The following is a 27,505-nucleotide window of genomic DNA, read 5'->3' as shown; positions in this document are numbered from 1 at the left end:
TAAATTGATCCATCCATCCATCCAAATTGGAAAACAGCCTTACCTCTCTTCTTCTGACTGCAGGTAATATAGATTGGCCTGAAGTAAGCATTTTAGAGATTTGCTGAGCACTATTGAAAAGAAATGCTAGAAACCAAGGATTCAAAAACCAAGATTACGGCATTTGCCAAATACCCTAAGACAGGGGTGGACAATTGTGGCTCTTTTACAACCTGTGGACTTCAACTCCCAGGAATTCTGGGAGTTGAAGTCCACAGGTTGTAAAAGAGCCACAATTGCCCACCCATGCCCTAAGATATATGTCTGGAGGTTAAATAGCCATTTAATAATACAACCCAAGACATTGAACTACCTAGGGATTGTTTTCCATTCCACCGGCATTGGTAAATTTGATGCTGACCATATCATATTAAATAGTTTCAGCTGTACAATCTTTTCTTCTTCTCCAAGAGAATCCAGCATATACCTTCTCAAAGTCTTCTTGGTCAAGAGAAGCTCAGCTTCTCTCTAGATTCCAATAGGACCTTAATAGATCATTCCCCCACCCCCCTTGCAAAAGAGTCTAATTTAAGTTCCTGAAATATATCTTCCAAATAGCTTCCTGTGTTCTAAACATGGTGCTTCATTGTGAAACCAGCCTACTCAAAATAGAAATATCTCGCTGGATTTACATCCTTTCACAGTGGCTTAAACTTTTTTTTTTTTAAACTCAGCTGGCTGGGTTCCTTTTAATTATGACTGACAGCTTCTAGTCTCCCTGGCGTCAAGTGCTACATGAAAAATCCTATGGCTTTTCTTGAGCAGCCATCACCCTGATCAATTATTTAGGGACTTATATGTCGCCTTTGCCCCAAAATGTTTGCTTGAGCCGTTCTGCACAGCTACATACTTCAGTTTCATAACAATCCCTAAACTTAGAAGGGCATTGCCTTTGGCTGGATGCAATGCCCTTCCAACAGCAGTCAGTGAGGAGAGATAAACATTAACTTTGAGCAAAGATTGTGTCCATATGGTTCAGGAGCAATTGAGATACTGGAACAACACATTATGTTGTGCAGCTCTCTCTATGCTGATACTTATCAGAAATTACTATTCCCACTCTTCACCATCAAATACTTTGGCCACCTAATGAGAAGGAAGGATTCACTGGAGAAGAGCCTAATGCTGGGAAAGATTGAGGGCAAAAGAAGAAGGGGACGACAGAGAACGAGGTGGCTGGATGGAGCCACTGAAGCAGTAGGCGTGAGCTTAAATGGACTCCAGAGGATGATAGAGGACAGGAAAGCCTGAAGGATCATAGTCCATGCGGTTGTGATGAATCAGACATGACTTTGCAATCAACAACAATTCTTCAACAAACACCTTGGTTGCACTGATTCCTTCTACCTCAAACTGTTAGGATCAAATCAGTCTGAGTCCATTTTGAGGACTGCAGCCAAAAATCATTCCTCAATTTGTTCAATACACCATAATTCTCTTCAAACACCTCTTAGACATTCTTCATTTGGAACCATTTCAAATTCTTCTGTCCATTTAGTCACTATTCCATATCATTGTATTATGTACTTACTGTCAATTGATTCCTTCTTCTGTATTCTCATTCATATTGTCAGAGTCATTTTAACAATATAGTCATTATAATTTAATTCTAACTTTTCATTTCCAAAATATAATCACTCTTTTTTTATACGTCACATTTTGTTATATTAATTACAGTTTTCCATGGATTTAACTATTATAGCATTTCTATATTTTAGGTCGGTAAGTTTACTATTCTATTATAATCATTTAAATACTTTATTCAAATGGCATGATACCTTACTACATTAATTTTTAAACCTCAAATTCTAAGGCCGTGATGGCGAACCTATGGCATGTGTGCCCAAAGTGGCATGTGGAGCCATGTCGCCTGGCATGAGCGGCATCACCCATTCACCTTCCGGGTTTCAGGTGCGCACGCATGCACGATGATCAGCTGGCCTTTTTTGCATGCGGCAGTGCCAGAAACTAGAAGAGCTGATCTTCTGTTTTCCTGCATAAGCATGCGTGCCGGCCAGCTGATCGTCATGTATGCATGCACACCAGAAACCCGGAAGAGTAGCCGGCTGAAACCTGAAGTTCAGTAGCTGAAACCGGAAGTTCATTTTCGGGGGCATGCATGCGCCCTGGACAACTTCTCTTCTGGGTTGTGGCCCAGACGCGCACGCTCCCTTTTCGGCACTCGGTGCCGAAAAGATTCACCATCATTGTTCAACGGGGTAACTTACACTTTTAGTTTTATTGCTATATGATGTTCCAGCTTGTTTTATCACAGTCAAATTTTGTGCTGTATAGGCTGCACTGACATTTGGACAGTTAAATGGGACTCTATTTTTCCAAGATCTGTTTTTCTGGTCAATAACTGAAATAAAATGACAGAATGACTGACAATCTGCTAATGAGCAAAAAAAAATCTACAAAAAACCCTAACCCGTTAAAAAAGACTTATACTACCAAGATAATTGGTAGTACTTTTCAAAACTTTTTTTTTTTTTGCAAAACCCTACATTAAAAACTTGTTCCAATGAATTTTTTTGCAGTTGGTGAGGGTGAACTCAGATGCCTTTGGATTCACACCTACAGACAATAGACAGGCTTGTTCCATTATACTCACGAAAAATCAAGAGTTTTAACAAATATTCTCTCTTTGAATAGTTGTTTGGTGATAAGTGGTTTAAGTCATCCAAATGATTGAATCAAAATCACAATTGCTCTTAAATAAATAAATATAGGCTGTTCACACTGTCCACATCAGGGGCACTTAACACATCTGAAATATTGGCAGCCTGGATGAGTGAAGTAAATCAACAGTAATTTTCTGGGAAGCAAACTATTTAGGCTGCATATACTACGCCATCTAGTTCATAAGAATATGTTATCTTTATTTCCTGGTAAGGCCCACTTTAAGAAAATTACAGACTGGAAGCCCCAATATTTTATTTTTTATGAACAGGTGAATTTTAAAATAGGCATGATTTAGATTTGGTTTGCTTTTAAAAATCGTTAGCAGTTTTGAATTAAACCATTCTTAAAAAAAAAAAAAATTAAAGATGGAACAGGGGGACTTGGTGGGCACCAAAAGAGAAATAGCCAGAAGCTCTGTGGTATCCACAGATGCCAAGATTTATATTTTTGCTGGTTGCTATAAGAGCACCATGGAATGAGACCACCATAAACAACTTCTGAGGAATTATTGTTTGGTTTTAAAGGAAACTTTTTTCCCAAAAAATATGCTGCAAATAAGGCAGCAGTCTTGTGCACATTAGGAGGATAACCTACAAAACTTAGTTGTTTGCTTCTGACTGGATTTAGCCAAGAAAGTGCTGAATGTTATACTTCTGAACCAGCGGTGAAATTCTCTGAAGTCTACTACTGGTTCTTTTCTTTTTTTTAAAGTTTTTTTTTTATTTTTTTACACAAACACGCATACAAACATACAATGTATTTTTTCTGAACAGAATATTTGGACGATTCACAAATTTAAACAGTTTTTAGTCATTTCAACTAAATTTGCAATTTCTATACTTCCTTTTTGCCATGATATTTATTCTCATCTATTTTTTTTAAACCACTATTACCCTTCATTCTTACCTCTAATCTTAACCAAATTCAATTTTTCCCTTCTATTCTATGTTGTACCCCTCAAATTTAAGATTTCACCAAATATGATTCCTACTATTTCCTTATATTCCTTTCTTATGATTACTGATATTTCCCATTGTCATCATTGTCATCTATTTTTATATCCATCATCAAATTAGTTAGTTATGTGGTGTTACAATCATTTATTTCTTATAAGAATAATATTTATAACATAGATTTCCTATGTTATATGGTAATATAATCCAACATTTTGGTATAAATCAGTTAGTTATATAACTATGTTTTTTCTTTGTATATTAATCATAAACCAAATAACTTTCCCCATATATTTCTTTATATAAATTCCAAAAATATGAACATGAATATTCCCATTATTTCCATTTTCATGCAATCCGACTTCTTAAGAAATCAATTAATTATGTAACCATCTTTCCTCTTTACATGATAATAATGAACCGAACAGTTTTCCCCATATGGAGTCTACTACTGGTTCTGTGAGTCGGCTACCGAGCATGTGTTTTGTGCGCGCATGCACACTTTGTTCGCATGCGTGCCTGAGGCACATCCATGCAGCACTAAAAAAGGAACCTTTTGAAGCCTTCCAAATCTGCAAAGGTAAGTAGAACAGCGAGGGGGGGTGGAATCCACTGTGCCACGTGATTTAGATTAGCTAGCAAGCAGGAAATCCGACAATTCTAGCTAATATAAATCATGTGTCACAGCTGGTCATCGCCCAGATGATCATCAGAAATACTAGTTCGCCTGAACCGGTAACATTTTTTTCTACAGGTTTGGGAGAACCGGTCTGAACCGGCAGCATTTCACCCCTCTTCTGAACACACGTAGAGTATTTTATTCTCATCATTGAGTAAGAACAAACAGCTCTCCAGCTGAGCCCAAAAGGAAAGTTAATTCTGAAGTCTCTCTCTAGCCGATAGCCAAAGTGAGCAAAAATGCCTAGTGATAAGTCTGGAAAAAGTCTTGCTCAAGAAATGTTCTGTAAACTTAATTTTGTGATGGAATAAATGTGGGAAGCTTCTCAAAATATAAATCAGTCTTGGAGTTATATTCGTCTTAATCACATTTAACTTATCCCAGATACTCACTGGGATTCTGGACCATCTGGCTATTCTTATTTCATTTGCATCAAAGCTGGGGATAATTTGAAATTTACTAGTTGAGAAGGGTTTCTGGGAATATAAGAATATAAGATAAACAAAAGGAATTAGATCATAACTTAAAGCTCCAATCTTTATATTTTTCTATTGCAGTAAGTCAATAGCATCAAATTTGATTTATCTCGACTTATAAAGTATCCAGACTGTTTCCCAACCTCATGTATAAATGACATGGCAGAAGAACAAGGGTACCTGGTGTATTTATGAAACATATAATCGAAAAACTGATGTTATGCTTTGCACTGTAACTTTGTTAACTTCCATTAGTGAAAGTGAGAATTTATAAAACCAGATTAGAAAGAAAAAGAGAAATAAGGTATCTTTGCCATGGACCTTGAGATAAAAGTAATTAGGTATATGACATATCATTAACAATCAGGCATGATTTTGAATAAATTGGATAAATAATAGAATAGAATAAATACATTGAATAAATAGTAGAGAAATATAAAGCTTTGGAGACATGAAAATAAGTTAGAACTAGCTTCAAAAACTTTCAAGAAGTTATAAAACCTTTTTGTAAAATTGTAACTACTAGGTTTTATCCATTTTGAGGTAAAGCAACTATACCCATTAAAAATCTGATCTTATCAATAGCTTAACACTCTTGAATAAATCTACTCTAGGTTCACTAGAGTTAGAAGAATCCTATATTTTGTATAGACCAAAATAGTTATAAGAATCTTAGAATCCACCAAGGAAGAAAGACCTAGAATTACAACATTTAGTGGACTTCTTGTTTGACTGATAAACAAGATGAAGCTAAAAGGCAGGGAATTTGGAAAAGCTTAAACATATATATCTAGTAAAATACACACAATAAATATATTGTTTTTACAATGATCTGCGGGAAAGTGTCAGGACCAGATTGTTTCCCCTAATTTCATACTTTTAATAGCAGCGACCATTTCTTGAAAAAAAGAAAACTACCTTGATTACGTGATAAATACAGATAGTCCTCGAGTTAGGACCACAATTGAGCCCAAAATTTATGTTGCTTAGTGAAACATTTGTTAAGTGAGTTTGCCCGTTTTTACAACTTTTCTTGCCACAGATGTTAAGTGAATCACTGCATTTGTTAAGTTAGCAACATAGTTGTTAAGTGAATCCGGCTTTCCCCATTGACTTTGCTTATCAGAAGGTTGCAAAAGCTGATCACATGACCCCGGGACACTGCAACCATCATAAATATGAATCACTTGCCAAGTATCTGAATTCTGATCATGTGACCATGGGGATGCTACGATGGTCATAAGTGTTAAAAACTGTCATGTCACTTTTTTCAGTGCTGCTGTAACTTTGAACGGTCACTAAATGAAGCTTTGTAAATAGAAGACTACCTGTATAGGTCCATCATATTGTTCCAGTGCCTGCTTTCCCCACTCCATATGCAGAAGTGGGTCAAATTCTTTCATATTAGTATTATTTTGTTGTCTGCCTCTAACCTTAAGAGGGCAATGCAGTAGCTCAGCATTTAAGATACTGGGCTTATTGGTTGGAAAGCCGCCCGCCCAAGTTTGAGACCAAGGCACCACACGACAGAGTGAGCGCCTGTCCTCACTTCAGCTCCTGCCAACCTAGCAGTTCAAAAGCATGGAAATCCGAGTAGATAAATAGGTACCACTTTGTTGGGAAGGCAACAGTGCCTTGTGATGTCATGCTGGCCACATGAGAGCGGAAATGTTTTTTGGACAGTGCTGGCTCAATGTCCTTGAAATGGAGATGAGCATCAGCCCCCTTAATCAGCAGCAACTAGCAGAGTAAAATCCACAGGGACTTCTCTACCTTTACTCTAGCCTTAAGGGAGCAGGATAGCAAAATTACCTTGGTAAATTCAGGACAGGCTCCCAACCTGACCTTCTGACTTCCTTTCCCTTTCCCTTGCTTCTTCTAATGGTGGGACCAACCCAGGGGTGAAATTCAGCAGGTTCTGACAGGTTCTGGAGAACCAGTAGTGGAGATTTTGAGTAGTTTGGAGAACCGGCAAATACCACCTCTGGCTGGCCCCAGAGTGGGGTGGGAATGAAGATTTTGCAATATCCTTACCCCAGGAGTGGGGAAGGAATGGGGATTTTGTAGTATCCTTCCCCTGGTATGGGGTGGGAATGGAGATTTTGCAATATCCTTCCCCCAGGATGGGGAGGGAATGGGGACTTTGCAGTATTTTGCCCACCAAGCCACACCATGCCCACCAAGCCACGCCCACAGAACCGGTAGTAAAAAAAAAATTGGATTTCACCACTGGGCCAACCCTCTGTTTTGCACCTCTGGATGAGTAGGCTGCCTTAATATATTATCCAGGTAGTTCTCAGTTTACAAGGCCATTCAATTAATGACTCTTTGAAGTTACAATAGCACAGAAAAAAGTGGCTGATGACCAGTTTTCACACTTATGACTGTTGCAGCATCCCCATAGTCACCTGATCAAAAGTTGGACACATGTATTTATGACAATTGCATTCTTCCAGGGTTATGGGATCACCATTTGTAATCTGGCTTCCAACAAGCAAAGTCAATGGGGAAAGCCAGGTTCACTTAGCGACCGCATGATTCACTTAACAACTGCAGTGATTCACTTGACTATGGCAAAAAAAAAAAACCTTCATAAAATGGGGCACAATTCACTTAACAACTACCTCACCTAGCAATGAAAATTTGGGGCTCAGTTGTAGTCATAAGTCAAGAGTAACCTCTATTTAGTTACACACTGACAGGAAAAAGGAAATATAAAGTACCGTATTTTTCGGAGTATAAGACGAAAAAAAGTGAGTGGAAATGTCTGTGCATCTTATACTCCAAATATTGTGGCAGGGGGAGGGGGTTGGTGTGGTGCCAATCAGCTGTTCTAGAACGGGCCACAGCGAACGGACAGCAGCGAATGGGAGGCTACGGCAAACGGGCCACGGTGGCAGTGAACGGGCCGCGGCAAACCGGCCAGATGAATACCGGATGGATGCTGGGAGGCAGAGGCAGATTTTTTCCCCTTGTTTTCCTCCCCAAAAGCTAGGTGCCTCTTATAATCCAGAGCATTTTATATTCTGAAAAATACCATAACCCGTGAGACAGATGTGTGTTTGTATATTTTTGTATGTCTCTCTGGTTGATTGCGGTATACAACCCAAGGCATGATTGTTCCTTGGGCATCTTGCTCTATATCCTCACAAGTTTTGCACTTTGCTCTGTTCCTACAAGAAACATAACACAAGGGAACGATTGCCATTATCCTGCTTATTTTGACAGTTGTGTCTGGAATGCAAACATCGCCTTGACAGATGCTAATAGAGTCAATCAGCCACACATATCTTCTTCCCAACCTTAATGCTGTGGGCAATCAAAGAAACACTGAACATCTGGTTCTTCTCTCCTGATTGCCTCAGTTGCTGATTTAGTGCAAGCAAACAGGCAACAATTAGTTGGTACGGCTTGTGTCAAAAGACCCATCATGTTAATTCAAATTAAGTCAGGATAAATTGAATTCAATTGGCACCCATGCATTCTTGTATGCAGTGGTTTAAACAGAGCGCCTGCTGCATTTCAAGATCTTTTCAGTTCAGGGTAATGGGGAGCAAGTGCATTTCTCAAACCTTTAGCTCTGTAAATTGCTGATTTGGGTGACATCCATACAGAGTTTGCTTTAAAATGGAGGCAGGCATCCCTTCGGCCCTTGTTGCATTCGGAGGACATTCAAGGAAATGCATTCTTACAATTTCCCTAAGTACATATATTTTCCCCTCTAAAATTTAATTGAAGCACTTGTTTTGAGTGGGAAAATGTCACTAGGAGAATAACATTTAATGGCGTGTATTTTAGAATTCAACATGCCATGTTCACAAGCGGTTACTTTCAATATTTAACCAATTCTGAAGAATGATATAAAAATAAGCATTACCAAAAAAAAAAAAAAAAGCTTCTGGCTTCAGCAGAATGATAAGAAAATGTCATCTAATGGTGGCATTTCCCTTGTAAAGTGTCCAGTCTAAGACTTTCAAGAATGTCATTTATAATAACATTGTAAGATTCCATCCTGCACCAAATTCCACACATCCATTCATTAAGCAGATAAACACAAGAGGTAGGTTTTTCATTGCAGATAAGTATGAATGGATGGTGAAGAACAGAGATGTAGGACTTAGAACATGAAGTTCTGTTCACCAGCTTGACTTTTGACACTCATATGGGCTCCTTGGGTGGGAAAGCACATTAATGGCTGCCATTAAGTTATTCAAAGTTTTGGGTATGTTGTTGTGTAATACCCAGCCATGTGTCTATATAATCTTAATCTTTGATTCTATACCAACTATATTTCTAAAAATATTGCACCCATTTCTTACTTGACCTTTAATGCTCTAGTCCAGTGATGGTGAACCTTTTCGGCACCGAGTGCCAAAAAGGAAGCACTTTGTGCATGCTCGTCAGGGCTGCGACCTGGAAGAGGAGCTGCCCAGGGAGCATGCGCACACCAGATAAGGTACTTCCGATTTTCCACCAAGTCTTCCGGTTACTGACGCGCATGCATATGTGTCGATCAGCTGGCCAGCATGCATACACACACCAGAAAATGGAAGACCAGCTCTTCCAGTTTCCAGCACTGCTGGAAAGGCCAGCTGATCGTCGCAAGCACACGCGTGCCAGAAACCCAGAAGAGGAACGGGCAATGCCACACATGCCAGGTGATATGGCTCCATATGCCACTTCGGGCACGCGTGCCTTAGGTTCACCATCATGGCTCTAGTCTAACACAATTAGAACTGGGCTGTATCTCTTTGGAGGGCCCTGGAAGCCTACACTGCTTAACATCTTGGACAAAGCAATCCTTTGAGGGAACTTTCTTGGTTTCTCATATACTCTGAATGATAATTTTCTACCCACTGGTTGCAAAGACCGGTTGATCAAGACACGGTATGGTTTCTCAATACCAGTTTTCATTACTTTAGGCCTTGATAAAAGTATAGAACAGGGGTCCTCAAACTTTTTAAAAAGGGGGCCAATTCATGGTCCCGCAGACTGTTGGGGGGGGGGGCTGAACCAGCTGGGTGGGTGTGGCTAGGTAGTCATGTGATTGGGTGGTTGTGGCCAATTTAGCAGTCCATTAAACAATACACACAAATTAAAATTTGTTATGCTCGTGGGGGTGGAAAGCAGGTAAGTGAAGGGATGTGGCTGTGTTCTCTCTCTCCTCCTCTCCCTCTCCCTCTCCCTCTCCCTCCCCCTCCCTCCCTCTCTTTCTTTTTTGGCCTCCCGAGGCTTCTGTGTGTCCCATTTTTAGCCTCCTCGGCCTCCAGAAGGCAGGTGGGGGCCCAGCGGGTAGGTGGGGTGATATGGACGGGGTAGCCTCGTGGTCCTGCACAGGCCGGATTAATGGTTTTGGCGGGCCATATGTGGCCCACGAGCCATAGTTTGAGGACCCCTGGTATAAAAAAAACTCCAACAAAGGGCCTGGGATTCAGATACTCAGTTGGGTAGGGCCAAAATCTGCTCTCTTATAGTAAGATTGCCTTGTCCTTCTGAGCTCTCCTTAGCTATTTTTTTTAAAAGCTCAAGCACATTCCACACAAGAGGTCTTTTCCTGTGCCCAGATTGATTCACTAACCATCAGGGTGACAATTAGAACATATTTCAACCTCCCATATGAAAATTGCATTTGAATACGTAGCTCGTACTCTATTAAAACATCCACTCGGTACACTCGCTGTGCAAATGGTGATTAAAACATATAGCCCCTGTTATTACAAACTTTAATTTCCCTCTTGGCAAGGAGATTACTGGGCTTTTTTAGTGACAAATTTTGAAATGTTTCAAGGGCAATGGATTTTTTTTTTTAACTTGTTGCTTTAGCCTAGATCACTTCCCCAACATGGTCAATATCGATCCCAAGGGTTGATGGGACTATCCAAGGAGTCGTGGTTGTTATTATTTGTGGTACTATTATTCAAAGTTTGTTTATATATTATTTTACCCTTTTGTGATTCCTCCCATCATTTATAGACATGTATTGTTGCTCATGTGCAGGCTCAACTACAAAAGTTGAATCCATCATAGTTACTTCCACTTTCTTCCTCCTTTTGTCTGCCTGCAAATGTCCAGGATGTTATGTTTTTCTATATTTTACTGGTTTTAGCTATATATTCTGATATTAACCTGTTCAGAGTCTTCTGGGGTGAAGAAAGAAAGAAGAAAGGAGGAGGAGGAGGAGGAGGAGGAGGAGGAGGAGGAGGAGGAGGAGGAGGAGGAGGAGGAGGAGGAGGAGGAGGAAAATAAGGTCCTATAGAGCAGACAAGGCCATGTCACATGAGGAAGGGGACAAGGTATTTTCCTGACCACAAACATTTCCTGGGCAGGTGAATCTAGCTTTTCAGTTTTGTCTTTTGCAAACTCTTTATTAAGATTGGACAACCTTTATTAAGGAGTCACACTATATGTCTATATATTTCATGCCTCAAAAGAACAAGAAACCATGCTACTTCAGTAATAGTAGTCAAAGGATATGAGAGGATGAGGGGAAAATCAAATTGTCAGGAAACACATATAATCTTGGAGCCACTGGTTACATACTTGTGATTTAAAAGATCTTGGTTAGTAGAAGAAGAATAGAATAACAGAATTGGAAGGGACCTTGGAGGTCTTCTACTCCAACCCCTGCTCAGGCAGCCAACCCTATACCATTTCAAAGAAATGGTGGTCCAATCTCCTCTTAAAAACCTCCAGTGTTGAAGCACCCACAATTAATCCATTGATTAATTGTTCTGTCAGGAAATTTCTCTTTAGGTTGGTTCTCTCCTTGATTAGTTTCCATCCATTGCTTTTTGTCTTGCCTTCAGGTGCTTTGGAGAATAGGTTGACCTCCTCTTCTTTATGGCAGCCCCTTAAATATTGGAAAACTGCTATCATGTCATCCTTAGTCCTAGTTCCTTCAGAACCTTGGGATATAATCCATCTTGTCCTGGTGATTTGAACTCTTCTAGAGTGGATATATGTGTTCTTACCATTTTTTTGGCCTATTTTAACTTGTATTTCTAATCTATCTTTTACGGTACTATTTTTGATAGGTTGGACTGTTTTTTCCTTTTGCGTAAGACAGATGCAAACAATAAAAATAAAAAATGAGTTAAGCAGTTCCGCTTTCTCCCTGCTGCTCATCACTTCTTGCCATTTTCTCCCATTAATGGACCAATCATTGCCTTGACTTTTTCACGCACCTTCATGTAATTCAGGAAGTTAAAATTTCATATACCGATGACAATCTTATGTGGAGACTCCAGCTGAGATTGTTGAAAAATTATTGTGGGTAATTTCCACTTAAGTGGGCACCCCACAAAGTCCCAATCAATCTTTCCATCCAGATCGGAGCAAGCACACATGCAGTTCAGTTCAGCTAGCAAAAATTATAGCTTAATGTTTATTTATTAAATATCAGCAAAGTTTTTTTTTTTAAAGAAAAGCAGACAAAACAATTAATTGGTAAAAAGGGACAAAAAGCAGACCAAAGCAGGGCCAGAGAGAAACACAAATAGGCAAGACTTTATATTATATCTACATATAGAATTTTCTGTATGCATTGAGTGATTGTGTAAAAGTCCTCATCAGAATGCCTGTTGGTTATTCCAGCATGAAACTTTTTAATGTTATCTAATGGCAGCAGACCATAAGAAAGGCTGAGCATCAAAGAATTGAGGCCTTTGAACTATGGTGCTGGAGAAGACTCCTGTGAGTCCCTTGGACTGAAAGGTGATCAAACCGGTCAGTCCTAGAGGAGATTAACTCTGACTGCTCTTTAGAAGGCCACATCCTGAAGATGAAATTCAAATACTTTGGCCACCTAATGAGAAGGAAGGACTCAATGGAGAAGAGCCTAATACTGGGAAAGATTGAAGGCAAAAGAAGAAGGGGATGACAGAGAATGAAGTGGCTGGATGGAATCACTGAAGCAGTAGACGTGAGCTTAAATGGACTCCAGAGGATGGTAGAGGACAGGAAGGCCTGGCGGAACGTTGTCCATAACCCATGTCACGATGGGTCGGACACAACTTTACTACTAACAACAACAAAAATGGCAGCAGAATAGAGATGAAAAGCAGGACAACAGGTCATATTTCTTCTATCCAAAAAAAACAAACAAAAAAAAACAACCTGGTATGTAAATGAGAACTTTCAATTTAAAATATTTTAAAGCTTTGGCTTCTAAGGTATATGAACTTCAAAAATGGCAACCAAACATGCCTCTGAGAAAGGGGCTGGATAGCAATAGCAATATCACTTAGACTTATATACCACTTCAAAGTTGTAATCCAAACTCCTGGCACTTGTCTGTCCCAGACATTTCATTTGTAAGAGCAGCAATGGCCTTATACTTGAATGAAAAAAAAGTTCTTTTACAAATAGGAGGGAGAGGTAAGGTACGGATTCTCCAATACCACAGTACATAACCTCATATCATCTCTATTACCTGCCCTGTTATGAAACTGAAAGGAAGAAGATATTTCTGAGCAAACTGGAACCTTTGTTATACAGCAATCCAGTACTGACCTTAACGTAATGTCTGTTTGCGATAATCCTTAGAGTTAGGCAAGAGAAAAAGTTTTGCCCAAGAACATGGAGCATGGATACAGTTATGATAGATATATCACAAAACGTGGTGGATCAAAAAGTTCACTTCATATAAACCAGAAACATATTCAGCTTTGCAATTTAAAAAAAAAAAAATAGGCCAAATTACCACTCACACAAATAATTGAGAACTGGGCTGGATTATATGGAAGTAAAGATTAGTTATCAGACACCATAAATTACAGACTGTGAATTATATAAAGCTTAGTTCACAGTACAAGATCTCACACAGAACAACAGGCATTCTGGGTACGGGCCTAAAAATATGTATTGTTTAATATTATGGCAACAGAAGGTGTTGTACTGTGACTCAGTAACAGCTAAGGGTAACAGTTAAGGTGTCCCCAACCTTAATCATTGATGATGGAGGACAGTAGGAAACCATGGTGGAATTACTAATGGTTGTTTAGACTTGCATGTACAGCTTTTAGTAAATTATAATTCTTTATTTTTCTCCTAATGACTATTGATTCTTTTTCTTCAGCACTTCATCAGTGCAATAAACATAGATAAACTATTCGATTGCTTAGGCACATTTCAAAGCATAATCATGCTAGCAACCTGGAGAGGGAGAGAGAGAATGAACAAGAGAACTGCTTTTGGCTTGTTAGCAAATACCTCTTTCCAGAAAACTTTCTTATTATTGTTCAAATTGCTTAATAGGTCAAAACACAGTCAATGAAACTTTTCTTGGTAGGATGCCTAGCAAAAAGAGAAACTTCCAACCATTTTGGCTCTATTTATCCTAGATAACATCTACTACAGATGCATTCATTTATCCATTCATTCATTTTTAAGCCATCCAAGAATCACTCTCTTCTTGACAGTGTACAGATCCATTAAAATTCTAGACTATATATAGGTATATGGAAAACAACCAAATTGGCAGCCCTGACAGAGATAAAAATAACATCAGTGAAACACCCAACAGTATAAAGAGCAGCAGAATGCGATCGAATTTGCTTCTTCCCTATTGATAACCACATGAAGATGTTGTCGTCTGGATATTTGTTGTCCTCCAGGAAATTCCTGTAATCTTGGGATCATTTGCTATTTGGATAAGATTGATAGGAGCTAAAGCCCAAAACCACATATAGAAGTCAGGAGGGCTTCTAAGCCTGACATAAGGGCAGGAGGGCACCCTTGGTAGGCATTACAGATAGTCATCAACTTACGACCACAATTGAACCCAAAATTTCTGTTGCTAATTGAGACAGTTGTTGAGTTTCGTCCCATTTTATGACTTTTCTTGCCACAATTGTTAAGTGAATCACTGCAGTTGTTAAGTTAGTAACAGTGTTGTTAAGTGAATCTGGTTTCCCCAGTGGTGAAATGCTACCGGTTCGCACCAGTTCGGGTGAATCGGTAGTCATAAAAACTACAGTTCATGTGAACTGGTAGTAAAAAAAGGCTACTGGTTGCTCCGAACCGGTATTTCTGATGATCAGCTGTGCCGCGCAATTTAAAATCGCTAGAAACCAGGAAATCTTCCTTTCTAGAGAATCTAAATCACACGGCACAGCTGTTCCCCCATCGCTGATCTACTTACTTTCTCAAGCCTCCTTTTTCCATGCAAAGCGTGTGTTTGGTGCATATTGTGCATGCATGCATGCAGCATGCATCTGGTGTGCAGTATGTATGCATGCACAGTGTGTGTTTGGTGTGCACTGTGTATGCACACATGCACAGTGTGGGCTTAGCGCGCACCACGCATGCGCAGGCAGCGATCCGGTGGCAAACTGGGGAAGATTTCACCACTGGGCTTCCCCATTGACTTTGCTTGGCAGAAGATCGCAAAAGGGGATCACATGACCCCACAACACTGCACCCATCATAAATATGAGCCAGGTGCCAGGAGCCTGAATTTTGATCACATGACCATAGGGATGCTGCAACAGTAAAAGTGTGAAAAATGGTCAGAAGTCACTTTTTCCAGTGCTGTTATAACTTTGAACAGTCTCTAAATGAATGGTTGTAAGTCAAGGATGACCCATCTACAGCTGTGGTGGGTTGCTCCCGATTCGCACCAGTTCGCAAGAACCAGTAGTAAAAATTTGTATTTGTTCAGAGAACCGGTAATAACATTGTCTGGCCACACCCCCGAACCGGTCCCCAGCCCGGTTGCCGCTCGCTTACTCCGCCCACCTCATCAGAGGCTTTTTAAAAAAAATATATTTTAAAAGCATTTTTTCTACAACCTCTTCGGCCGAAAAAATGCTTTTAAAAGTAAAAAAAAAAAAGTTGGCCACGTCCACCCAGTCACATTACCCCCCCACCAAGTCACACCCACAAAATAAGCCACGCCTACAGAACCGGTAGTAAAAAAATTTAGAACCCAGTCCTGATCTACAGATTTCCTGTATATACAGCCTATACATGTCTTCAATTCATTTTGGAGTCTTGACAACTGCTTGGACGAAAACTGGAAGTTTTCTTGGCAAGATATGCTTTGTCCCTGAGAAAGAATGACTGGCCCAAAGTCATCCAGCTGACTTCATGCCTAAGACAAGACTAGAACTCTCATTTTCCTGGTCTCTAGCCTGGTGCTTAACCAGTACACCAATCTGGCTCTCAGCCATTATAATTGCATGATGTTTTTTTCAGGCAAGCATAGCTGAAAGTCTGGTAGTGCAAGGGCTGATAGTTAGGTAGTTATAAAGATGTGCCTTTACTTATCTCTTGCACACATTCTACAAATTTGAGGGAAGAGAAACCATCAGATAATTTCTTTACCATTCTAATGCTTCACCAACAGCCATAGCATTGTTGCCAAGCTAAAGCCCTATTCATTGCAGGAAAATGGAATTCATAGGATGTTTTTAATGACAAAGTCTTGCTTAATATTAAAGGAGCATCATTGACTAATCCAATCATTATACTAAGGCATAGTTTGTTTATAAGCAAGTTCGCTGAATAAAACATACAACACATTAAGCCACTCCAAGGAGTCTGTATTATGGCACATTAGTTAGTTACTGAAACTACCGCTATCATCAACCAGTGGAATAGCTTATTGTTTGAGATTAATGCACAGTATATTTTTATTATGAAATCCTGTTTTACCTTCTGCCACTCACACAAAAGACCTTTGAGAAGTTTGAGAGGAACAAAAACATTTTCACTGACTTTGTTTTTCTATGTTCATGTCATTGATATGGTAAGGAAGCTTCTTGTGTGTTTCACCAAGTGAATTTCTATTTCAGAGAGACTTGACATTTTGTCAAGCCCAAGTATTATCTAAGCAACATCTGGCCAATAGCCTGTTATCCTTCTGGAAAACCATGAACATTTAACTTTTTCTCCAGGCACTGGGACTGGGGTATTAATACAATCCTGGTGTGTGAATATATGTATGTGTGTAGAGGCGTTCCACATTTAGAAGATTTTTTTACAGGGATCTCTGGTTTTTAAAAGTTGACTTTATTTATTACAATTTTACCTTCTATTTCAGTGTCCAGAGTTCCATCTGGTTAGAGGCGTCTAGTTTTGTTTAATCAACAGACAAATGTTGCACAGGGTTTTTAGCCTGATCAGTGATTCTAATAGCTACATGCAGAGGTGGTATTCAGCAGGTTCTGACCAGTTCTGGAGAACCAGTAGCGGAAATTTTGAGTAATTCGGAGAATTGGTAAATACCACCTCTGACTGGCCCTGCCCCCATCTATTCTCTGCCTCCTGAGTCCCATCTGATCGGGAGGAAATGGGGATTTTGCAGTAAGCTTCCCCTGGAATGGGGTGGGAATGGAGATTTTGCAGTATCCTTCCCCTGCCATGCCCACCAAGGCACGCCACGCCCACCAAGCCACGCCCACAGAACCAGTAGTAAAATTTTTGAAACCCACCACTGGCTACATGCATTCTTTCTCTTTGTCTTTCTCTCTCAAAATGTCCATCTTTTTTGTAGATGTCGTCCTGATATTGTGCTAGAGTTTTAGTCCCCCAACAGAAAAGATTAGCCCAATTTTCTTGGATATGACTCTTTGCCTCCACATTATTTTTTGGCAATTTCAAAATGAGAACCAATGGATCCCATTGGATCATAATTGGATAAATCGATGCTCAGATCCATTCCAGTCATGATGTTCAATTGATGGGCCTATTCCTTCTCTTTCTCCAGATCTAAACTCCTTTCAATGCTAGACTAAATTTGAAGGGACAATAATAACATGCCCAAGTGAGCATCTTGGATCAGAGGACCAAGTGAACGGCATTCACCTTACCCAAGTGCAAAGTGATGATTGAAATTTCCAACAATTATTTGGAATAATATCATGCCATACCATGGGAAATCATAATGATGGATGCCTATAGAGATTCTCAGTCATCCAGGTCATGGTTGTCCCAAAGGTGCTTTTTCAAAAGGCAAGCGGATTTTGTTTTTTTCCTGAAGACATTTTCCTTCTCATCCAAGAATCTTCTTCAGTTCTGTCAGAATTCAGAAAGCTTCTTGGATGAGAAGCGAAACATCTTGAAGGAAAAAAACAAAATCCAGCTGTCTTTTGAAAAAGCACCTTTGGACATAATGATAGATTTCACCAGTAGTCAGGATCTAGTTTAGAACTATGCAACATAATTATTAAGGAAGGACCATGTGTGCTATTCTCTCCTAGTATTTTATTTCAATTTTGTAATCTCCCTTGAGTTTTTCTTTGCTGTAGAAAAGCTGGGGGGAACCTAGTAAATTCCTTTTAAGAATGTAATCCAAATAAAATTGACCCTTGGATTGGCTGAGGAACACCCTCCTTCTCTTTCATCCCCCACATCATCCATCATGCAAGAACATTAATAGTTTGAAAGGAAATTGGTAATCTTCTACACTAGGATGAGTGGCTGTCAGTTTTGGTTTCTCTCAACCTTTCATTTTTATGAATTTGTTCAGGTTTTCTACAGTGTTTCATTTCTGAAAATTGTCCATGTTCAGTTCATTACACTTGAGGTGTTAGGTTTGTATTTTTGAACACATCAAAATGTGTACGTCTGTTTCCCAATGAGAGGCCTGTTGTTTGCAATGCTGCTTAAAAATGTCTATTACAATAATCCTTCTCATATATATTTTTTTATAAATACAAGCTCTTTTATGCAAGCTTTTCTCTAATCAATTCTATTAATCAGAGAACTAAATTAGGGGAAATGTAAATGTTGAATGATTGCTAAGTTTCAGTGGGTACATTGTTCTGAAGTGAAATTACAAATTGAGATAAATTTGTGTTAAGATTAAAGGATTCCCCCATCACTGTCTATGTCACATTTCACCACTTTAATAACTTGGTGGTAATGTAAGTTTCAAAACTACCTTATGAAAATAGAGTGGGGAAATGAAGGTAATTGCATTCTACCTTCAATTTCAAAAGTGGTCACGTGCATTTTTTCCTCCATCTTCTCTCTTGTAATTACACTCCTAGAAATGAAGGAAGAGAGGCTAGAGACTTCAGAAGTGCCTTCACCCACACGCTTAATCTCAATATTTCTTCTATTATATCTCATTTCTTCTTGAAAGACATTCTGAAAACTTGTTTCTTTTTTATCTGAATGCACTTGCAGACCAAGTGGCATTCCTGCATTAATTTTCTTCACTCAACATATGGCAATAAAATAAAGCCAACTGATCTATCACTGAAAGAGCTCCTTTGACAGAAGCAGAACTTGGACTTCTACAGAAGCTATCTGCTTTGCCAGACTGCTGTTGAAGATGCTTCTAAACATTTGAAAGTGCCCACTGAGAATTTTGACTTTAGATGTTGGAACACTATAGCCCAATGCATTACTTTGAAAAGTCCTTTCATTTTCAATTAAGCTTTGTTTAATGGGGAAAGTTGAGAAAGATCTTAGTGAAGGATAGCCCATCAGAAGTCCAAATGGCTTTGCAGAGTTTCCATGGTCAATGGCGTTCGCAGAAGAAGGATTCTAGTTACCAATGGGTGTTCCAAAAACAACTAGCTGGCCAATGAACTGAGCTCACTGAATATAAAAGCAATCCTGAATTGGCAAAATCCCACTCTTTTTACAATTCAAGAAGCTGTAAAATTCCCTCTCTTTCCTCTTTACTCACAGCAGCTCCTCTGTGGTATAGCTTTAAAACTCTCTCCCCCCCCCTCTTATACCACACACACACACCTATCATCTATCTACATCTATCTATCTATCTATCTATCTATCTATCTATCTATCTATCTATCTATCTATCTATCTATCTATCTTCTATCTATCTCTATCATCTCAGCCATTCTTCCGTTTAAAGTGCTCCATGGCTTGGGACCTGGGTATTTATGAGACCGCCTTCTGCCACTGATAGCCTCCCATCGACCAGTACGCTCCCACAGAGAGGGGCTCCTCCGGGGGCCGTCGGCTAGACAATGTCGGCTGATGACCCCCAGGGGGAGAGCATTCTCTGTGGGGCCCCCTACCTCTGGAATGAGCTGCCCCCAGAGATTCGTAGGATTCCCGACCTTCGTACCTTTCATCGCGCCCTAAAAACATTATCATTCCAACAAGTAGGGCTGGCCTAAATAATAATAACATTTTACTATTTTAATGGGCTGTTTTATTAGAGTTTTTTGGCCAATTTATTTAATTGTTTTAAATTGCTTTTAATTTTTATATTGTCATGGTTTTATTTTTGGCTGTACACCGCCCTGAGTCCTTCAGGAGAAGGGCAGTATAGAAATTCAATAAAATAAAATAAAATAAAATAAAATAAAATAAAATAAAATAAAATAAAATAAAATAAAATAAAATAAAATAAAATAAAATAAAATAAAATAAAATAAAATAAAATAAAATAAAATAAATAAAATAAAATAAAATAAAATAAAATAAAATAAAATAAAATAAAATAAAATAAAATAATAAAATAAAATAAATAAAGCAAGCCTCCTCTGACAGAACCCAAAGTTAGGGCTTCAGTAACATTGCAGGTAAAAATTAGATGGCTTTAATACCTGATGTAATTTCTTCATGTCCAACCCACCATGCTTCAACTAGTAAACCATCCTGAGAGATTCCCATAAGATGAAATTATGGTAGAAGCACAGAGATGGAAGAAGAAATTGGTAACTTAAGGGTAAAGAGATTTCTCGTATTAGTCTTAATACATATGGCCAAGATCAACTGGAGGACATCCAGATGTCTTCATTCAGATACCCTGTTTCCCCCAAAATAAGACATCCCCTGATAATAAGCCCAATCAGGCTTTTGAGCACATGGCAATAAGGCCAAGCGCTTATTTCAGCGTTCAAAAAAATATAAGACAGGGTCTTATTTTTGGGGAAACACGGTAATAACCCTTAAGGTGGACCAGATCTGGAAACTGACTGGAAAACTAGAAATGTACTTTATTGAGATAGGCTATGTAACAATCTGCCTGCATTTTTCTTCTCTGGTTCTTGTACCTTAGGTCAGGGGTCCCCAACCCCCAATCCATGGACCGGCACCAGGCCACGGGATGCCAGAAACCAGGCCTTGCAAACTATCAAAGCCTCATCAAAGGGGTGCAGTCAACACATGAAACCACGCCCCCTCCAGTCTGTGGATAAACCTATCTCCATGGAACTGGTCCCTGCCACCCAAAAGGTTGGGGGCCCCTGCCTTAGGGTATTATGAGAGAGTCCGACTGGATCTTTTTCTAACTTTTCCATGACTTTGGGCTCCATGCATGCTTCTTCTGCATCTCTTGTGGGCTTAATACCTAGAAGCCTAATGGATGGCTTCTCCAAGGTCATCTCCATGGCTGTCTATAGATAATTGAAACTGGATCTGGATCAGGGCCTCTGGATCTGCCCATAGTTTTTATTACAGATATTTTCCCTTTGTAAAGTGGGAACATTTCCACTGTGTATCATTCAGCCTGAATAAAAATGGCCCATTTTCTTTGGCACATTCAGAATTCAACATTGGGGTGTGTGTGTATATGTGGGTGTGTATACACACACATGCCTGTGTGTGCGCATGTATACGCATGAACAAATTTAACTTAAATAAGGTAAGTCCACAATCAGTGGATTCTTTAGAAAAATGTCTCTTTTTGTGGGTGAGAGGGGTAGGGCATATTTTGAGCACATGCCTTGTAAAATACAGCACTCGAAATAGAGTCCCATATGGTGGACATACAATTAATTGAAATGTTGGAGTAGTTCAGAAATAAAGTAACTGGATTGCCTTTGTGAAATGTATACTCCAATAATTATTTTCTAAATGCGAAACCCATGGACATAAATCAGCATGCACCAATTTCATGCACATTTCTGCCATATGGATCGATGCCGGCATGTTTTCTCAAGCATCTATCTATAAATCTTTCATCTATATCTCTAGTAATCCCCAAGTTTTATTTTTGTATTCTTGGAAAAATAACAACAGAACGTACCTGATTGTTTTGTTAAATTTGTGTCCCGTCTTTCAGCAAACGGGGCTTGATATGCTAGACAATACAAGCTGAGATCGAAGTGATGTTTCAAACAACAACAATAAAAAAAAAAAGATGTATGATTGCACAGAGAAATGTCATTTTGATCTGGCAATTCCCACCCTAACGTTTAAGAGTGGCTTTTGATGGGAGAGAGGGAACAAAGGCTGCATTTGAAAAAGAAGATTGTTACTGCAATTATCTGCATTGTATTATTCATTAGGTGTAATTCTCTGTTGTTTTGGAGAGGGGGGGGACACCCTCATCCTTTATTGTGCAGGAATGGAACAGCAGATGTAGCTCTCCAGCTGTATTTTGTTTGAAAAATTGGTGGTTTAAATGTACGTTCATGCACCCTTCCTAGCCCATAAAAAGCCAACAATCACTGCATTCCAGCATCTGTACCTGAATACTGTACTGAAATGCAGGCAGAAAACATCCAAGCAATGTGCAATATCTTTGGAATGTTCATTGTCAATGGCTCCTCCACCGGGTCTTTTAAGATTAGGATTATGTGACAGATCTATTTAATGACATGAGCCTCTTAAAAACCTGGGCAGTAAAGCTGTTCAGTTGGCAGGGATACTAATAGGCCAAGAAAGCTTCGTGTTCAATTTCAGCACCTTCTGCCTCTCTCATTAAGGCTTGAGGAGGCCCCTTGCACCTTGATGATTCTAGCAGAAACTGATAATGCTCACAGAACGATGAACCCCATCCTCCCCCTCTTCGGGGAATTGGAGGGGGAAGGGATTCAGTCACGAAGCATACTCCTCCTTTGGATAGTTTTTAACCTCATAAGCCTTCATATGCATTATCTGCAGCAAGTGTAGCTGAGCACCAAGTCTTTAGAATACCTTGCCACCTTCAGTTTATCGCTTTCTTTTTTTTGAAATGAGATTCTTAGTTTCAAATGCTGGTTTATTTATCAGCATTACCTGATTTACTTAACAGAATTGGAAAGGAACCTTGGAGCTCTTCTAGTCTAACCCTCAAGTAGGAGACCCTGTACCATTTCAGACAAATGGCTGTCCAGTCTCTTCTTAAAAACCTCCAGTGATGGAGCACCAAGTTCTTAAGGCAAATCATTCCACTGATTTATTGTTATGTCTCCATATTTCTAGGTTGGTTCTCTCCTTCATTAGCTTCCATCCATTGTTTCTTTCTTTTTTTTTTTTTTTATTGAAAGAGTTTTACAACAAATACAATTTCCCCACAACCCCCACCCCCCCTCCCCTTCCCCGACTTCCCAGAGCAGAACACAAGGTATTTCTATTAAGCTTTAACAGTAAGCTAAATTGCATAACCAATTATGCTAACACCCCTAAAAGAAAAATTCCCTTAACCCCCCATAGATGAAATCCTATTTCTTAAACATAATATTTCTAATATCACTTATATAGCACTTGTACAAATAATAAGAAAAAAAAACATCATTCGTAAGCTATTTGATATTTTTTGGTCTGATACTTATTTTGTATATAATCAATCCATCTTCTCCAGTCCTGTATATATCTTTCTTGTGTGTGATCCTTCAAAAATGCTGAAATTTTAGCCATTTCAGCTAAATTAGTTACTTTCAATATCCAATCATCAATAGTAGGCAAAAAATCCTTCTTCCAATGTTGTGCAACCAACAATCTTGCTGCTGTTATCAAGTTCAAAATCAATTTAGTCTCTACAACTGTACAATCTGTGGTTATACCCAATAAAAACAACTGTGGAGTAAATTTCAGTTTCTTTTTAAGAATATTCTGCATCACCCACCAAATCTTTATCCAAAATGCTTTGATTTTTCTACAAGTCCACCATATATGATAATAAGTTGCGTCATCACAGTCACATCTCCAACATTTAGCTTGCACATTAGGATACATACATGATAACTTTTTGGGATCTAAATGCCATCTATAAAACATTTTGTAAAAGTTTTCTCTTAAATTTTGTGCTTGTGTAAATTTCACATTTCTAATCCAAATTTTTTCCCAAGTCTCCATCATTATTGGTTCCTGAAAGTTTTGTGCCCATTTAATCATACAGTCTTTAACCAATTCCGTCTCGGAATCTATTTCTAATAAAACATTATACAACCTTTTAATATGCATTTGTTTTTGATCTCTAATTTGTTTTACCAAATTCTCCTCATTTTGCACAAAGCCAGTTTTTTGATCTTCCTTCCATCTAGCTTGAAGCTGACCATACTGAAACCATGTATAAATTATACCTTCTTCTCTCAACGTATCTAGAGATTTCAAGTACATTACCCCCCTTTCCATAGTAAGAAGCTCTTTATAAGTAATCACCTCCTGTTTTTGTTCTATACTTATATTTTCTATTGCATGTCTAGGATTTGCCCATACAGGTATCTTGTAATTTAACTTATACTGATATTTTTTCCAAATCCTTAACAAAGCATTTCTTAATATATGAACCTTGAATACTTTATCCACTTTTTTATCATATAACAAATAAGCATGCCATCCATATAACAAATCATAACCTTCTACATTCAGAACTCTACCCTCAGTTAGATTAAACCAATCACTAATATGTGATAACACCGCTGCTTCATAATACAATCTTAAATTAGGCATTTTAAGACCCCCTCTTTCACGTATATCTTGTATAATTTTCATTTTTATTCTGGGTTTTTTCCCAGCCCAAATAAAAGTATTAACACCTTTCTGCCATACTTTTAGATTTTCGTCTTTCTTAAGCACAGGTATCATTTGAAATAAAAATAAGAATCTAGGTAAAACATTCATTTTAATTGCTGCAATTCTTCCCAATAAAGACAACTGTAGTTTTTTCCAATTTTCCATATCCTTCTGTACCTTCTGCCAAAGTACCTCATAATTGTTTTTATATAATTTTGCATTTGAAGCTGCTATATATACCCCTAAGTATTTAACCTTTTTAACTATTTCAAAGTCTGTCAATCTTACTAATTTATCTCTTTCCAGTATAGTCATATTTTTAACTATCATCTTTGTCTTATATGGATTAACTTTAAATCCTGATACTTTCCCATATTGATTGATTAAATTCAATATATGTGGAGCCGACTCTATAGGTTGGGATAAAGTAATAACCAGGTCATCTGCGAAAGCTCTTAATCTATAGTCTTGTTGTCTAATTACAATACCCTTCACTTTTTCTGAGTCACGTATCTTATTCAATAATATCTCCAAAGTCAAAATAAATAATAATGGAGACAGAGGACACCCCTGCCTTGTTCCTTTCTCAATTTTAAAAGCCTCTGTTAAACCTCCATTAACTATGATTTGTGCTGTTTGCTGCTGATATATCGCTCTAATTGATTGTATAAAATATTCCCAAAGTGCATTTTCTCTATTATTTTAAACAAAAATTGCCAGTTCAAACGATCAAATGCCTTCTCTGCATCCAAAAATATAAACGCTGCAGGGACTTGATTATTTTTTTCTAAGTATTCCAGTAAATCTACGATTTGTCTAACATTATATCTCATTTGTCTCCCTTTTATAAACCCTGATTGATCATTGTGAATTATTTGTTGCATAACTGGCATTAATCTATTAGCTAATATTTTAGCAAAAATCTTATAATCAGTATTCAAGAGTGAGATTGGCCTAAAATTCTCAGGTTTAATGGAATTATGATCCTCCTTTGGGATTAGTGAAACAAAGGCTGTTTTCCAAGAAGGTGGTACTCCTCCTCCTAGTTGTATTTTATTAAATAAAATTTTAAGTGGTTCTAACATTTCAAATTGTAGATGAATTGTTTCTTGTTCTACTGTCAGGTGCTCTGGAGAATAGATTGATCCCACCCCTTTTTTTGGCAGCTCCTCAAATATTGGAACACTGCTATCATGTCACCCCTAGTCCTTCATTTCATTAAACTAGACCAGGGTTATGCAACCTTAAACACTCAAAGAGCCATTTGGACCTGTTTCCCACAGAAAAGAAAACACCGGGAGCCACAAAACCCTTCTCGTGACTATTTCTTGAGCGGCCACAAAACTAGCATATGTAGTTGAATTAAACATTCTGTTTTCTTCTGAAACTTTTCTTTTCTTGGATTTATCCATGATTGGCTTACCGGTGGTTGAAAAGCTCAATAAATTGCGTGCCAGCGGGTGTTGCACATTGGCGGTTGTGATGCATGTTTTGAGTGACAGGGAGCTGCAGCAGAGGGGTGAAAGAGCCACATGCGGCTTCAGAGCCGCAGGTTGCTGACCCTTGAACTAGACATACCTAAATCCTGCAACTGTTCTTCATATGTTTTAGCCTCTAGTCCAGGGGTGAAATGCTCCCGGTTCAGACTGGATCACCTGATCCAGTAGCGATGGAGGCGGGTGGTTTGGAGAACCAGTAGCAAAAATCCCTGCCCCCCCCAATGCCCAGCTGAGGCTTTTTTTCTTTTAAATGCCTCTGACAATCCAAGCTGAGTTGCCTGATCATCAAGCTGAGTTTGACAATCCAAGCTGACATCCAAGCTGACGATCCAAGACGATGCCTGATGATCCAAGCTGAGTTGCCTGATCGGCAGAGGCATTTAAAAGGGAAAAAAAAGCCTCTGACGATCAGGCAACTCAGCTGGGATCGTCAGAGCCTTTTGAAAGCATTTTTTTTTACAACCTCTTCACCGACTTTGTTTCCAGAGTCTCAACATCTTTTTTATAGCATGGCAGCCAAAACTGGATGCTATATTTCAATTACCAAGGGACTATAAAGTGGTATTAAGACTTCATGTGATCTTGATTCTATCCCTCAGTTAATGCTGCCTAGGACTGCATTGGCTTTTTTGGAGGCTACTTAGGGAGAATACCCTTCCCTCATATGTAGGAGCTGACAATCACCCTTCTTATCATATCTTTTTATAAAGTGGCTTACTGAATAACCAACAGTTGGCTGAGTTCCTATGCTATGCAGCTTTCTTTACAATGGCTGGGTTTATACAAGATATCAAGACAAAATGAAACTAACCATATTATGATTTAGCATGATAATATGAACTAGGTTAGGATAGAATGGAGGAAAGGAGAACCGTTATTTACTTTCTTCTGGGTTTATGATGTCATGCTGGAGGACCGATTTCAACTGCAAGAACAGTTGAGTAACATAAAATACGGCTACCAAGATTAGGGCTGCACAAACCAAGAGCAGCCACTAAAGGGCAGTAAACCACTCTGGAAAACTCCAGAAAATCTTTGCTGCCATCTGTTGGCTGTTCTTCAATCGAGAATTGGAAACTATATTTACAAAGGGTATTGGTTTCAACCAGTTTTTAAACTATTCTGTTGGGACCAAAGACAGCATCTATCAGAATGGGTATATACAGGTCACTTTCCCTTAATCTAAGAACGAATGAAAGAGATGGGGTGATGGTGGAAGTTTTCTATTTATATCATATCTTTGTACACAGGGACATGATGTAATATAACCTCTCTTTCTCTCTCTCTCTCTCTTTCACACACACACACACTGACAGACAGACACATACAGAGGCATGCATATACATAAACACAGAGAGAGAAAGAGAGAGAGAGAGAGAGATTAAGGGAAGGCGAACTTTATATGCCAGTTTGAGAGATTCTATTTATCTTTTCTTGCAACACAGCTGAACACCAGAATCTGGATAACTCCTCAAACTAATGCACTGCATATAATCATCCAAATACAAGGTTTTGTGACATCAATTC

The 27,505-nt window shown here is 38.8% G+C and overlaps 1 long non-coding RNA gene across 1 annotated transcript in view; it reads right to left on the bottom strand.

The window, feature by feature from the left end:
- Positions 1-4,651: 4,651 nt before the first annotated feature.
- LOC148114656 (uncharacterized) overlaps positions 4,652-27,505 on the bottom strand; it is a 45,392-nt gene continuing 22,538 nt past the window's right edge. Inside the window, exon 2 of the long non-coding RNA XR_015733499.1 lies at positions 4,652-4,832. This is a non-coding gene — a long non-coding RNA (uncharacterized LOC148114656). The remainder of the gene's footprint in view (positions 4,833-27,505) is intronic.

The sequence above is a fragment of the Pantherophis guttatus genome, chromosome 3, assembly GCF_059756535.1.
Source record: "Pantherophis guttatus breed Tessera chromosome 3, ASM5975653v1, whole genome shotgun sequence".
NCBI lineage: Eukaryota > Metazoa > Chordata > Lepidosauria > Squamata > Colubridae > Pantherophis > Pantherophis guttatus.
Note: the sequence above shows the minus strand (reverse complement) of the source record. Positions and strands in the feature narration are given on the sequence as shown.